We start from the raw sequence: 15,369 nt of genomic DNA on the forward strand, positions 1-15,369 counted from the left end.
GCATTGAGTAAACTCTGCCTGTCCCCTTAGCCATGCTGAAAAGAATGGAGAATGAATATAGTCAACTTCCCTAAAAATTGCCAGTAGTGAAAACTGATCTACTAAAGAACCCATATTACCCGATTTTTTTCTTGTCTGAATAGAGGTATCAGAAAGATCAGCAAAACCAAGACCTGTGTAAGAAGAGGCCAGGGCTTCTCAAACTTTACTGTGTATTAGAATCACTCAGTGATCTTGTCAAAATGAGCGGAGCCTGATGTTCTGCAGTTCTAACAAGCTCCCAGGGAAAGACAGTGCTGCTCGTCCTCTGAGGAGCAGTAACTAGGTAACCATCCCCTGAATGCTCTCTGATGTTCTTTATACTATTATGTCCCACAGAACTAAAAATCATTGATTAAACTGCTTGTATTCCTAAGGGAAAGGACTAGTTTTCAGTTGGATAAAGAGTGACTTCCCTGGTGGTCCAGTGGGTAAGTCTCCGCACTCCCAATGCAGGGGGCCCAGGTTTGATCCCTGGTCGGAGAACTAGATCCTGCATGTGTGCCACAACTAAGAGTCTGCATGCCACAACTAAAAGATCCCATGTGCTGCAACTAAGACCCAGCACAACCTGCATAAAGAAAGAAAGGGAGGGAGGGAGGGAAGGAAAAAAAATTGGATAAAGAGCCATGTGGGCATGTGAGTTCAGTAGGGGTGTAAGGATGATAGTATCCGAAGACATCAGATGGATAGCGTACTAACCAAATACATAGTGTTTTACTGTTTCCTATAACAAAAATATATGAAAACTTACAGCATAACTGGAGTTGCCAAAGCATGTGAAGTGGGAGCATGGAGGGAGTGAGGCATTAGGAGGGTGACAGCACGAAGCGTTTCTGTATCGAGACAGGTCTCTGTGTTCCTGTTTCTGTGCCTTTCGAGTTGGGATTCTTCCACTTGCATTTTTTATCATGCCCCTGTGTCAAGTTGACAGTTTTTCCTCCCTTTTCTGACCCTTCTATTCAGTCATATTGCTTGAGCCCAAGAGAGGCTTTTCATTTTGTCACACTTAAGGAGCAAGGAGGGAAAGATTGAAAGCTCACCATTGCTGTTTACTCTGAGGAGGGGGTTTGTTTGTTTGTTTGTTAATGAGGATATGAAAAACTACTAGCTAGGCAGCCGCTCCCTCCCTGCAAGCCTGCTGTATAAACGGCACTTGTGAAGCGGGTATAACTCTACCTCCAGCTAAGTTCAAGGAGAAAACGTTCCTTCCAACACCAAAGGAAAGGGACTGTCATTGGCAACACATCAGCAATCCATGTCACTCTTGGTTTTCTTAACCTGCTTCATAAGAATTAAACAGCCCTTATTGTCCCTCCCATTGACAGCAGAACAGAAGGAGGGAATGTGAAAGTACCAGTAAAGATCAGAAATGACTGCACCCTTTCAATTTTTTACCATTGTTTGCTCTTTCCTTTCTGGGAAGACAGTGAGGATTCTATCTCCTTAAGATGTACAGAATTTGGGGGCTTCCCTGGTGGCGCAGTGGTTGAGAGTCCGCCTGCCGATGCAGGGGACACGGGTTCGTGCCCCAGTCCGGGAAGATCCGACATGCCGCGGAGCGGCTGGGCCCATGAGCCATGGCCGCTGAGCCTGCGTGTCCAGAGCCTGTGCTCTGCAACGGGAGAGGCCACAACAGTGAGAGGCCTGCGTACCGCAAAAAAAACACAAAAAACATGTACAGAATTTGGGAGAATTCTGGGTTCTTTGCAGGAAAATCATTCTGAAAACCTTTGCGAGTATGTAGTCCCCTTGATTGCCATCCCTTTTCCAGGAGCTGACCGTGTGCCTGTGGGCAAATTAGATGTTTATAAATGGCCGTCCACTCCCTGGACAGTGAGGAAGAAAAGAGCTTTGTGGTCAGGCGTAACCCAGGCAGAGTATTGCCAGGGTCCACGGTGGAAGGATTAGGCCCTCTGTTCAAAACATTGCCAATATGTGAAGCATAAAGAGAGCACACAGTTTGATAATTTCAAGCACTGCTGACTATACCCGGCAGTCTGCTTGGCCCCCGATGGGCACTTAGTCGATATTTTAAGTGGATATCAGCATAGACTCTGCCCTGCAAACCTTATGAGCAAAAGAAAAAGAAAAGACAGACATACCCACACTGCACTGTGTGCAAATGTAGGAAACAAGCCCTGAGGAACATCAGGCCGTTGCTGGTGCTCTCCCTAATTGCTGAGGAGTTAGAAACACAAATGGCAGGGGTTGAGAGGAGCAGCAGAGAAGCTGAGTCCCTGCTAGTGAGGTCAGCATTCAAAGGGAGAGCCTCTCAAGAATATACAATGGAGAAAAGACAGCCTCTTCAGTAAGTGGCGCTGGGAAAACTGGACAGATACATGTAAAAGAATGAAATTAGAGCACACCCTAGCACCATACACAAAAATAAACTCAAAATGGATTAGAGACCTAAATGCAAGGCCAGACACTGTAAAACTGTTAGAGGAAAACATAGGCAGAACACTCTATGACATAAACCACAGCAAGATTCTTTTTGATGCACCTCCTAGAGTAAGGAAATAAAAACAAAAATAAATGGAACCTAATGAAACTTAAAAGCTTTTGCACAGCAGAGGAAACCATAAACAGCACTAAAAGACAACCCTCAGAATGGGAGAAAATATTTGCAAATGAAGCAACTGACAAAGGATTAATCTGCAAAACATACAAGCAGCTCATGCAGCTCAGTATCACAAAAGCAAACAACCCAATCCAGAAATGGGCAGAAGACCTAAATAGACATTTCTCCAAAGAAGACATACTGATGGCCAACAAATACATGAAAAGATGCTCAACATCACTAATCATTAGAGAAATGCAAATCAAAACCACAATAAGGGGCTTCCCTGGGCAGTGGTTGAGAGTCCGCCTGCCGATGCAGGGGACACGGGTTCGTGCCCCGGTCTGGGAAGATCCCACATGTCGCAGAGCGGCTGGGCCTGTGAGCCATGGCCGCTGAGCCTGCGCGTCCGGAGCCTGTGCTCCTCAACGGGAGAGGCCACAACAGTGAGAGGCCCGCGTACAGCAAAAAAAACAAAAAAACCCACAATGAGGTATCACCTCACACTGGTCAGAATGGCCATCATCAAAAAATCTAGAAACAGTAAATGCTGGAGAGGGCATGGAGAAAAGGGAACCTCCTGCACTGTTGGTGGGAATGTGCATTGATAAATCCACTATGGAGAGCAGTATGGAGGTTCTTTAAAAAACTAAAAATAGAACTGCCATATGACCTAGCAGTCCCACTACTGGGCATATACCCTGAGAAAACCATAATTCAAAAAGAGACATGTACCACAATGTTCATTGCAGCTCTATTTACAGTAGCCAGGACATGGAAGCAACCTACTGTCCATCGACAGATGAATGGATAAAGAAGATGTGGCACATATATACAATGGACCATTACTCAGCATAAAAAGGAACGAAATTGAGTTATTTGTAGTGAGGTGGATGGACCTAGAATATGTCATGCAGGGTAAGGTATGTCAGAAAGAGAAAAACAAATACCATATATATGGAATTTTAAAAAGCGGTACTGATGAATCTACTGGCACAGCAGGAATAAAGATGCAGACCTACAGAATGGACTTGAAGACACGGGGAGGGGGGAAGCTGGGATGAAGTGAGTAACATTGACATATATACACTACCAAATGTAAAATGGATGGCTAGTGGGAAGCAGCTGCATAGCACAGGGAGATCAGCTCGATGCTTTGTGATGAGCTAGAGGGGTGGGATAGGGAGGGTGGGAGAGAGACTAAAGAGGGAGGGGATATGGGGATATATGTATACATATAGCTGATTCACTTTGTTGTACAGCAGAAATTAACACAACATTGTAAAGCATTTATACTCCAATAAAGATGTGGAAAAAAAAAAAAACCTCTCAGTGCCAGGCACCCTACCAGAGGTGACACCTTTTCTCATTTAATGCTTATACTACTACAGGGAGATCTGAAAGTGGTAACTCTTTGAGAAGAGACTGCCCATAGCAGTAAATAGCAGCAAATACTTCCTCTTTTTCTCCAAGCCTTCTGCTACATTGTGTTGTCTTTATTCCTTTCATTGGGTTGGGTCAGCAGGTGGGGAGGGCGTGTGAACTTTAAAAGTAAAAGTGGAAGGAAATCCAATGGGATTTACCAGTTACCAGCACAGAAGTGTACCTGAAACCACATCCCAGAAACCAGTACTTTTTTTTTTTAAGGGAGTTTCTGAAAACGAACTTCCTATATGTCATTTTTTTCTCCAATCTGTCCACCCAGCATGGTGAGCCATAAAATCCTTCTAACAGAGCAAGTCTGTGTGTCTGTCTCAGGGAAGAGGAAGAAAAAGGAAACTAGAGAGATTGTGTTGTCCTGAGGGGTCCAAAAAAGAGTGAGTGCGGGCCACGTTCAAGGGAACAGGACAACAGACTCCACAAGGGAAAGGCTCACATGTGACCTCTACTTTCTTATGAAAGTCCATTTCTGAAAGGGGAAATGAACGTCATTGGAGAAAGAGTGGGAGAGAGGGGTCAACAGGGAGGCGAGCGAGAAGATGAAAAAATGCAGACAAGTAGGGCCTGTCACAGGAGTGCGGGGAAAAGGCAGCCACTGAAGGGAAATAGTGAGAAGAATTGTTTTCCTCCCTGTCCTGCTTTAATGCTCTCATTGGCTATTTCCTACCACAACCCCTACCGCTCCTTCAGGAACATGTTCTCCTCCCAAGTTTTCCAGAAATCATTACCAGTTTCAGTATCAAAAATGGTCATATGAACTGTAACTACCAGTTTTAACAACTCTACGGAGGATCTTTCTTCCTGTATGTATACTCTAAGGCCTGAATACCTTGCCTTAAGCCCAGCTAAAGATAGTATTGGTACTAGTATTGGAAAGATAGTATTGGTACACTCCAATTGGATATCCACCTAGGAGTTCCTTTTTCTGTAAATTAAAACTGAAGTTTTTAGTTCCAGGAAGTTGCTACCAACTTGTGATCTTATGTTTCATGAATGATGCAATTCTAACCCATCAATAATTAACGAAATTTGAGCCAAGAATTATCTGAGTGTTATCTAGTGGCTGAATGGGCTCAAACTTGAGCCAATGCTTGGTTCCAGGAAGCCTGACACTAGCAGGGCTTTGGATTCCTATCACTGTAGGACTACAAAATGCCAGAAATTCTGTAGTGAACTGTGAAAGACATCACCAGAGAGAAATGCAAGTAGGATGTGCCTCGATACTCAGGCAGAGAGAGATGGGTGTGATGTTATTAAGTAGCCCGAAAGAGAGATTGCCAGTCCCTAAGGCATAGCAGTTTTACCCGCTCTCTTTCATTTGTCATCTTTCCATTTTAGAAACCTAATCTAGTGCCTTAATGACCCCCACCACTCAGAAGCTTCCTATCTCTTCCTCTCTGCCCTGCATGCCACCCCTGGAGCACCCTGGGGCTCTGACCTGTGCCCCTTTGCGTTTGTCCCCACTCGCCCTGGGTGACCTCATCCAAGCTGTCTTAAATGCCTTCTGCATGCCAGAGCCTCATACATCTGGACTCCAGCCCCACCCCTCCCTGAGCTCTTAGCCTAACAAGTTCAAACCACACCGCCAAACAGTTCCCCAAATCCACCACATAAAATCTAAATCTGTCATGTTTTCTTCAAAAAGAACTCCCTTCTCCTTGAGTCCTGGGGAGAAAACAAACATGATTACAATAATGTCCCCATCTTCTAGTTCATCAAATGAGGGAATACAGATAAATCCAGGCTTCACTTGATTAATCCCATTATTAAACATGGCATTTGCTGTTACAGTTCCAGATACTGTGTCTCTGTGATGTCTTCCTTTTCAAGTCTTGTTTTCTTGACAAGGGTTTCATAAAAGTACACTGACAACATCTCATAAACCGTGAATCCTAAAAATTTAAGATGAGTCTGATGAGACCTAGGCACCAGATCGAAAAAGGCAGTAACATACCACATACCTGGTCTCCAACTGCACTAACCTCATGGGTTGGATTTCGTGAGAAAGCCCGTTAATGAGAACTGACTGAATATGTCCTCGTCAGAGAGGCTTGTCGTCTAGTAAAATGAGAAGACATGGCACCTGTCTCCTCCACCCTAGTATCTAAAGACTGTTGTTGGGTCTGCATGGCGCTCTGCATAGGCTGGAAGCTCCACCCTCAGGGAAACTGAACACAGAGTCAGGGGATTGACCTAGTACCCCCACAGCCCCCTCGGACTTGTCTGCTGAGGCAGGGTACCACTCCCCGTACAGTGTTGGCCCAGCAGGCGAAGATAATCTGGCTGGGAAAGGGCTGTAAGGTCAAACCAGGGCAGATTTTGTAGTCATTGCCATTTTTGAGAAGAATTTTCCACAGCTGCCTTTTTTCATCTTCCACACTGAAATAGTGGCAGGAGCTAATCAGAAAAGGCTTTGAAGCATCCAGAATAGTTACCGTCACAGTCTGTGATGCTTTGTCCTCCAAGGTGAGCCTAGAGATTTGCCCTCAGATCAGTCTATTTTTATTTGAGATCCAGTTCTAAAACACGTAGTTATCTAGTTTTCAACTCCTTAACAATAGGTGGGGAGAAAGAAGGAGCATGCTGGGCAGTCATAGAAACAGCAGCAAAAAAGGGCGCCTCCTGAAAGCAAGGAAAAAACTATGCGAAACAAACATGAGGACTCCAAAGGCCCAGCAGTCCGGGGACATTCTGGGTAGGGACAGACTTGGTAGACTCCTTATGGCTCAGAGTGGCTGGCATACACCGAGACCATAACTGTGAGGCACCAAGAAAAGATTGAATTGTGTCCTCTTCACTCTAAGAATTTCATCCCAAGTGAAAAGTCCTGGTGTCTGTAAAGCTGTCCAAGAAATACAGAACCACATGTACCCTAGGATCACAGATTCTACAGGGTCCTCTTACACTTATCAGGACACGTCTTTCTGAGTATGTGCTATTCTTATTATTTTGATTTTTTATTATTCAAGGTTTTTTCTAAAGTATTCTAAAACTCAGTCATATTTAGACCAAGTCAATGAAATAAATCCCCAGACCTAACCAAAATAAAAGTATTAGTGAAAGATACACCCCAGAATACACCCACACTCTGTGCTTACACCCTGATCATCGTGCTTTGCTTTTTGATTTGCAAATATGGAGGTTAATCCAGTCCTTCTACAGCTGCTTTTAAATCCTAGGGAGGGTGGGGGCAGTAATAGCAGTTTGAGCCCAGGATGTATGAATGGTGTGTTTTAGTCTTGGGGTGAGGACTGGAACCCCAAGTCCACGAATCTAAATCAGTCACACTCTCCACCTACGAGCGCACCATCAGAACCAGCTGCAGAAGACCCCTCTTGTTTTACTGGGTTTTCTGCATCTCCAATCCCTACTCCTATCTCCTCCCCCTTAGACACCCATTTTAAATATTCAGTATATGTCCTTGGATATGTGTGTATCTTGAGAAAATAGAATTCTATGCCTGTATGATTTTCATTTACGTAAATGATATGTGCTGTAGATCTCATTCTGTTCTTTTTTTCATACTGTTTTTGAGGTCTTTTCTGCATTGCTTTTTGTGAATGTTTCTCCTTGCCTGCATAGCATCTTGTTATCCATTCTCCTGTGTACCGTAGCACCTTTCTACCATCCTAGACCCCTGAATGCATCCTTATGGGCCTGGGGAAGCAACCCTAGGTGGAGGTGGCCAGGCAGTTGACACCCTCCTGCTGTACTCAGCGGTTCCCTTTGACACACAGCCTCACCAGCACCTCACGTGGATTGACTTTCTGATTGTTGCCAGTCTGCTTAGTATAAAGTGTTTTCATATACATTTTTCTGGTAACTGTTTATTTTTTTTATGGAAGTATAGTTGATTCATAATGTTTCAGGTGTATAGCAAAGTGATTCAGTTGTGTGTGTGTGTATTCTTCTTCAGATTCTTTTCCATTATATGTTGTTATATTTAATATAGTTTCCTGTGCTATACAGTAGGTCCTTATTGTTTATCTGTTTTATGTGTAGTAGTGTGTGTCTGTTAATCCCAAATTTATCCCTCCTACCTCCTTCCGCCTTTGGTAACCATAAGTTCGTTTTCTATGTCTGAGAGTCTATTTGTGTTTGGTAAATAAGTTCATTTGTATCATTTTTTTAGATTCCACATAAAAGCAACATCATATAATATTTGTCTTTCTCTGTCTGACTTAACTTCACTTAGTATGGAAGTCTCAGGGTCCATCCATGTTGCTGCAAAAGGCATTATTTCATTCTTTTTTATGGCTGAGTAGTATTCCATTGTATATACACCACATCTTCTTTATCCATTCATCTGTCAGTGAACATTTAGTTTGCTTCTATGTCTTGGCTATTGTAAATACTGCTGCTGTGAACACTGGGGTGCGGGTATCCTCTCAAATTAGAGTTTTTGTTTTTTCTGGGTATATGCCCAGGAGTAGCATTGCTAGATCATATGGAAACTCTGTTTTTAGTTTTTTAAGAAACCTCCATCCTGTTCTCCTTAGTGACTGCACCAATTTAGCATCCCACCAACAGTGTAGGAGGGTTTCCTTTTCTCTACACCCTCTCCAAAGTTTATTTATAGACTTTTTGATGATGGTCATTCTGACTGGTGTGAGGTGGTACCTCATAGTAGTTTTGATCTGCATTTCTCTCATAATTGGCGATGTTGAGCATCTTTTCATGTGTCTGTTGGCCATTTGTCTTTGGTAACTTTTAAAGTTGCACATCTCCCCTCTCATATCTTTAACCCATTTTTCTATCATATTTCTTATTTTTTTTTTACTTCCCAATTTTTGCCAGTTCCCTGTTCATTCTAGACATTAATCTTGTTTCAGTTTTAAGTGCTCCAGATATCTTCTAGTCAGTCACACATCTGTTAACCCTGGTCTATGGTGTCCTCCTTAGGATAAAGCTACTCAGTTCAGTTGCTTCACCTTTGTAGTGGGTGCTTTGGGGAATTGTTTAAGAAATCCTTTCCTAACCAAAGAACACACAGATATTTGCCTACATTTTCTTCTATTAGCGTTAACATTTGAAGAAGTTTCTACGCCTTCCCTGTCCCAGAGAGCCTTACTGACCTGTGCAGCACAACTGTTAGTCCAGACCTCTTTGGGGATGTTTTCTCATTTTATTATAACTATATTCACCTCTTGGGCTCTTCTGGTAGGGCATAAACCATCTGTGGGGGCGGGAAGGAGGTGGAGGTACAGGCTCGGGGAGCAGCCAGGCTGCCTCCTGCGGAAACAGGCCACCGTGAGTGGCCTACAGGGTCTCCCTCTTTGGAAACCTTTGCTCATAAGGTGGAAAACCTAGGTCAGAGACCTCTGTGAGCTGTCCTATCCAGCGTCCACCAAGGGGTATTTTGAACCCTAAGTCCTGACCCTGGGTGCTCGTACCACTGCCAGCTGTACAGAATGCCCCCTGAAACTGCACTCCACCTTAGAACCAGCACTTCCACTGAACTGCCTGTGATTGAGGGCTCTGCTTCCTCATTCCTCCTGTGCTCAGACCTCATGGCTCCTCCTCTACCTGGGCAGCCTATTGGAACCCCAGCTGCATAAATCTCCCAGCCTGTTGCCGGACCTGCCACTGGGGAGGGCTGCTAACTAAGGTGGTCTCCACTCCTTCTCACAGGCCTGTGTGGCGGGGCCTGGTTTCTCTACTTTTCTGGCTTACAGTGCATCATCACACCAGGCTAAAATACAAGTGAACAGTATGTTCAAAAGACCTTTTTTTCTAACTTTGTCAAAGAAGAAAAAAACAACAAAAGTGTGCATGCTGTCTACTCAGGAATGCCCAGGAAACTGGGCAGCCTATTAGGTGAGGGACATTAATTACCATTTATTTACCCTTGAAGAGTAGTCATGACTGTCCTAGAGGAAAGCCATCAAGGCCAGACCTCGTAAGGAGGCAGTGCGGGGATCTGGGCAAGGTTTCTCAAAGCATAATCTGTAAGCCAGCTGTAGCAGTGTCCCAAGAAGCTGCTCTATGTGCAGGTTCGTGGGCCCGCCCAGCACCACAGCGTTAGAATCTGCATCTTCTATTAGCAACCCCAGGGATTTTTGTGTACACAGAAAGTGAGTGCCAGGGTCAAGGGTTTTGTCTGACACTACTGATCCAGAAGCTGAATTTTACACTGACCCAAGCCAAATCCGCACAAGATTAAAAGAGAAAACAGAATGCAGCTAGAGTCCCAGATGTAACTGCCACATAGACACTTAGGTTGGCCTTCCAGCACATGCTGTCTGTCCCCAAAGGCACATCTAAGAGGGAGCGCAAGGCAGGGGACAGGTCCAGTCATCTCATGGCTGTTTGTCACGGCTGCAGGATGGTAGCTGTGATAAGGCCAGAGATACTTGAGCTGGCTGGTGCAGTTACCTCTTCTTTAGAGCATGTGGAGTCAGGCTGACAAATCCTTCATTTCTTCTTTTTCTAACCTCAGGTAGCTCAGGTAATATCCTTCTGTTTCTCAGGTTGTGAGGCTGTTCATTAGGCTGTAGCACTCTTGTCCTTGGCCATGCCTCTCCTGTTTGATTTGTAGACTTGCTCCCTGAGCCCTTCTGCCACTTGTCTGTCTCCCGCAAGAAATACGTAGCATTTCCCGGTTTAACACTGAGGCAGAGGGTCACCTCTCTCCAAGTGGCCTTTATGTCTGTCTGCCCCTCAGCACCCCTGCCCAGCTAGCTAACACCATGAAATATAGAGGAGGTCTCGAAGCGTATTGTGGGAGGTCATCTTTTGGTTTTCCTGAAATCTGGAGCCTCCCTTCCAGGGCATGTTGACAGTGGAGTGAGAGCAGGGAAGAGCTGGCTTTGCTGGCTCTTCCTTCCAGGCCAGGATTCCAAGAAGCTCCAGGAAGCCCAGGAGTAGCCCTTTTTTTTTTTTTTTTAATTTATTTATTTATTTTTGGCTGTGTTGGGTCTTTGTTGTTGCGCATGGGCTTTCTATAGTTGCAGCTAGCGGGGGCTACTCTTCATTGCAGTGCACAGGCTTCTCATTGCAATGGCTTCTCGTTGCGGAGCACGGGCTCTAGGCGCACAGGCTTCAGTAGTTGTGGCGCACGGGCTTAGTTGCTCCACGGCATGTGGGATCTTCCTGGACCAGGGCTCAAACCTTTGCCCCCTGCATTGGCAGGTGGACTCTCAACCACTGCGCCACCAGGGAAGTCCCCCAGGAGTAGCCCTTGGAGTGAGCACTGGGCTTGTTTCTGTCCAAGTTCTAACAATGTTTATTTTTGACAGTCGAAGTGACCTTTTATTAGATCCGCCACTTCACAATACATTGCTTTGCTCCTGAGCCCTCCTGAAGACTGTTGTTGTACCTGATTCTCATGCATTGTTCCTCACTAAAAGCATTACCTCTAGGGTAAACTGGAGATGGGTCCATTTTTCAATTCCTCACAGCTGGTCCCTGGAAGAAAGAGCCTCTCTGATACTTTAGAGAACCTTTTTGGTTCTTGAATAAATGAATGAATCCTAAGTTGATGGTTTTCAGACTGTTTTAACTGTGACCTATAGTAGGAATATATTTTACCATAGAACCAACACATGCATAAACACATATATGTATAACGAAAACAATAGTTTTACAAAAAACAAATGCCTGACATGTGGATGCACTCTAGTATCTTCTTTTCCGTTCTAGTTTTTTTTTTATCGTAATCTACTGAAATGATTTCATAATCCACCAGTGGTTTGTAGTCCATGGTTTAAAAATCATAGCTGTAAGTAGCTGGTTCCACAGACTTGCACTGTGTTGAGCGTCCGCCATGAGCAAACCCCTTTGGACAGGGCTTAGTCACAACCTCTGCCCTCCCGCCCTTTCAAGGCTGTGAGCGTAGCACAAGGGAGGAGAGGCCCAGGGCCCAGGTGGAGGTGTGGCTCAGAGACCTGAGAACTCGCCAGGAAAGGGGAGCCAGCAGATGGGGGTTCTTTGGGACTTAACTCACTCCAGTCCTTGTAGAGGGAATCCTCTTTAACCTGTTTACTCTGGGTACAGGCCAAAGTCCTTATGGCATTACCTCCCAGGCCCCAGACACCCTGCCCTCCTTACAGCTTACTGGCCTTTCCACCTCCCTTCTTGCTGTTTCCATGGCCTGGAATTCTTTCCCCCAGACATCACAAAGCTTACTTGCTTTCCTAAGTTTTTGCTTAAATACACCTTCTCAGAGAGGCCTTCCCCAACCACCCACTTTAAAATTATGAATAATTTCCCTTTCTGCAACCCAATGCTAACATTCTTCCTCCCTGTGTTTTTCTCCTAAGCACCTATAATCTTATCTCACTGTGTATTTTACTTATTTGACATATGGTGTGACCTTCCCTCCATCCCCAGTAAATTCTCTGAAGATAGGGGATTTGTATTTGTCCATTTTATTCCCCAATGCCCAGAGCAGTAATCAGATTATATTAATGTCCACCTCCTGGCATTGCCCCGGGTGTTGCTTATATTGTCCCATTGGTTCTGTTAAGTGGACATTCTAGAGAATGTTATCGGTATTTGAACTTACATTTATTTCAGGAAATATTTACCTCCCACTTTTTATCTTAGAAGTCCTGGTCCCTATAGTATAGTAAAGAGCAGGCAGCTGTGGCCCTGATGTAATGGGCTTTTCGCAGTCAGTATTTCTCAAGCATTACCCTTTTACCAGGCAGCGTAAATCTCTTTAAGTCTCCGTACCTTCATAGCTTTCTATCCCTAGAGGGCAGCATTAGCACAGAAACCAAATTTATAAACCACCTATTCTGATTTGTCACCTAATCCTGGTGGATCCAAAGGAAGGGAGTGCTTGACTTCTTTCTAATCTGCAGGAGTAAGATTTGGAGTTTTCTTTTTTCAAAATCTGCTTCTGTGCATAGAAATGGTGGGGTGCGCATCCAGTGCACACATTTTTTTAAATCTCCATAGTTTGTGTGTGTGACCATCAAAAAATAAGAACAGTATGGAATCTTCCCCAAAGAAGCCCATTCCACAGTAATGTTGCCCAGAGCTGTTGCTGGGTCACACCCAGATTTGAATTTCTACATTCAGAAATCAAAAGGTTCTTCTGCCTCAGAGTGATTATTTACTTTGAGGAAAGAGAGAAACCCCCTGCAAGGAGAGCTTGGCTTCTTGTAGAGGCATGATGTAATCCAATAATTACAAGACATCATTTAAAGAATTAATGTTCAAATTTTGTTTGTCCTTTAAGAAAAGTGGGCCCAGGCATCATATACCCAGAGAAAACCATAATTCAAAAAGACACATGCACCCCAGTGTTCATTGCAGCACTATTTACAATAGCCAGGTCATGGAAGCAACCTAAATGCCCATCGACAGACGAATGGATAAAGAAGATGTGGTACATATATACAATGGAATATTACTCAGCCATAAAAAGAAACGAAATTGGGTCATTTGTAGAGATGTGGATGGACCTAGAGACTGTCATACAGAGTGAAGTAAGTCAGAAAGAGAAAAACAAGTATCGTATATTAACACATATATGTGGAACCTAGAAAAATGGTACAGATGAAGCAGTTTGCAGGGCAGAAACTGAGACACAGATGTAGAGAACAAACATAGGGACACCATAGGGGGGGGTCGGGGTGTGATGAATTGGGAGATTGGGATTGACATATATACACTAATATGTATAAAAGGGATTGACTAATAAGAACCTGCTGTGTTAAAAATAAATTAAATTTAAAAAAATAGTGATTAAGAAAAAAAGAAAAGTGGGCCCAGGCAGAGTGGACTGGTCTTGTTGGGGTGAGGGGTGGGCAGGAGGAACCTGTGATCTGACCTCAGGTGGTAACTGACCTTCCAGAGCCCCTGGGTGGGAGAAGGAAAGAGCCAGGCTGACTGTGATTTTTTTTAATTTATAAATTTATTTATTTTTGGCCGTGTTGGGTCTTCGTTGCTGCGCAGGCTTTCTCTAGGTGCAATGAGCGGGGGCTACTCTTCGTTGTGGTGTGCGGGCTTCTCACCGTGGTGGCTTCTCTTGTTGTGGAGCACGGGCTCCAGGTGCGCGGGCTTCAGTAATTGTGGCACACAGGCTCAGCAGTTGTGGCTCGTGGGCTCTAGAGTGTGGGCTCAGTGATTGTGGCGCATGGGCTTAGTTGCTCCGCCGCATGGGGGATCTTCCCGGACCAGGGCTCGAGCCCTTGTCCCCTGCATTGGCAGGCGGATTCTTAACCACTGCACCACCAGGGAAGTCTTGACCGTGATTTTTGAGTCTTAATCTCTCTAAAGTAGAGGCTCGCACAAGCAGTATAGTTGGTGAAGCTCCTTTCATTGGAAATGAAGAGAGATCAGTTTCCACATATTGGAGCTATAGGAGAAAATCAACAAAGAATGTCTTATTTGAAATATATGCAGTGCTTTCTCAAGCACCATCTGCAGGCATTTGGCCATTAGCTTCTTGGTAATAACTGATCTGTAAGTTTTATGCATTAGGTTGGGGAAGGTGATTAGGGAGCAAAGAAAGGAACCACAGTGGAAAAGGCGTAGCCCGTATCCTTAAGGCATAAACTCTAAAGAATTAACTTGAAATTGTCTTATATATAGCTTGATTTTCTCATAAAATCATCATTGTATTTTGTATAGCTGTAAAGAAAAGGATATGATAGGGAGGAACTAATGTTCTTTTGGGAAGGGGTTCAGTTTACTAAGAGGTTTCATATGCCTTTTTCCCACGTAAAATGCATACGTCCCAGGAGTAGGGGTGGGGTTGTATTTGTAACTCTGTATGGAGAGGAATGTGCTTTGTCTTGCCAGCCTTCATCTCTCTGTAATTTTTCATACCTTCAGCCCCTTGCTTGTCTCAGACCTAGTGTAAGGCCCTAGAAACCCAAAGATAGCTGAGACACAGTGTAGAACATTGTAAGCTCCTTTCAGTCAGGAATTTTGCTGGCTTACTCACCAGTGTATCCCCATGTGGCACATAACAGGCACTCAAAAGATAACATTTTTTGAATATATGAATTGAACCCTCCATTCCAAGCCTGTCTGTAGTGATCAGCAGGGCATAGTCTGTGCCTGCAAGGAGTGCTTGGCTCCTTGGAGATGTGATGTAACCAGATAATTACAAGACACTATTAAAAGTGCTACTGTGATAGAGTTGGAGCCAAGGGCTCCAAGAGTCCAGAGAAAGAGTGCCAACTTTTGCCCGTGTCATTTGGGTTTTCCAGAGCCCCCGGTACTTGAAATGAGAGCTGATGAGTAGTTGTTGCCAGCAGAGAAAGGACACCTAGGCAGAGCTTTGCGAGGTTGAGGATGTTGAGCGTGTGGCACTGGCAGGAGGCCAACAGTGCTGGCCTTGGGTGCTGGCTCAGGACGGACGTGAGACC

General features: G+C 44.5%; 1 protein-coding gene across 6 annotated transcripts in view; it reads left to right on the forward strand.

The window, feature by feature from the left end:
* The window catches only part of RNF216 (ring finger protein 216), a 171,715-nt gene that overhangs the window by 116,921 nt on the left and 39,425 nt on the right, over positions 1-15,369 (forward strand). The window lies entirely within an intron of this gene.

Source organism: Delphinus delphis, chromosome 15 (genome assembly GCF_949987515.2).
Source record: "Delphinus delphis chromosome 15, mDelDel1.2, whole genome shotgun sequence".
In the NCBI taxonomy this organism is placed as follows: domain Eukaryota; kingdom Metazoa; phylum Chordata; class Mammalia; order Artiodactyla; family Delphinidae; genus Delphinus; species Delphinus delphis.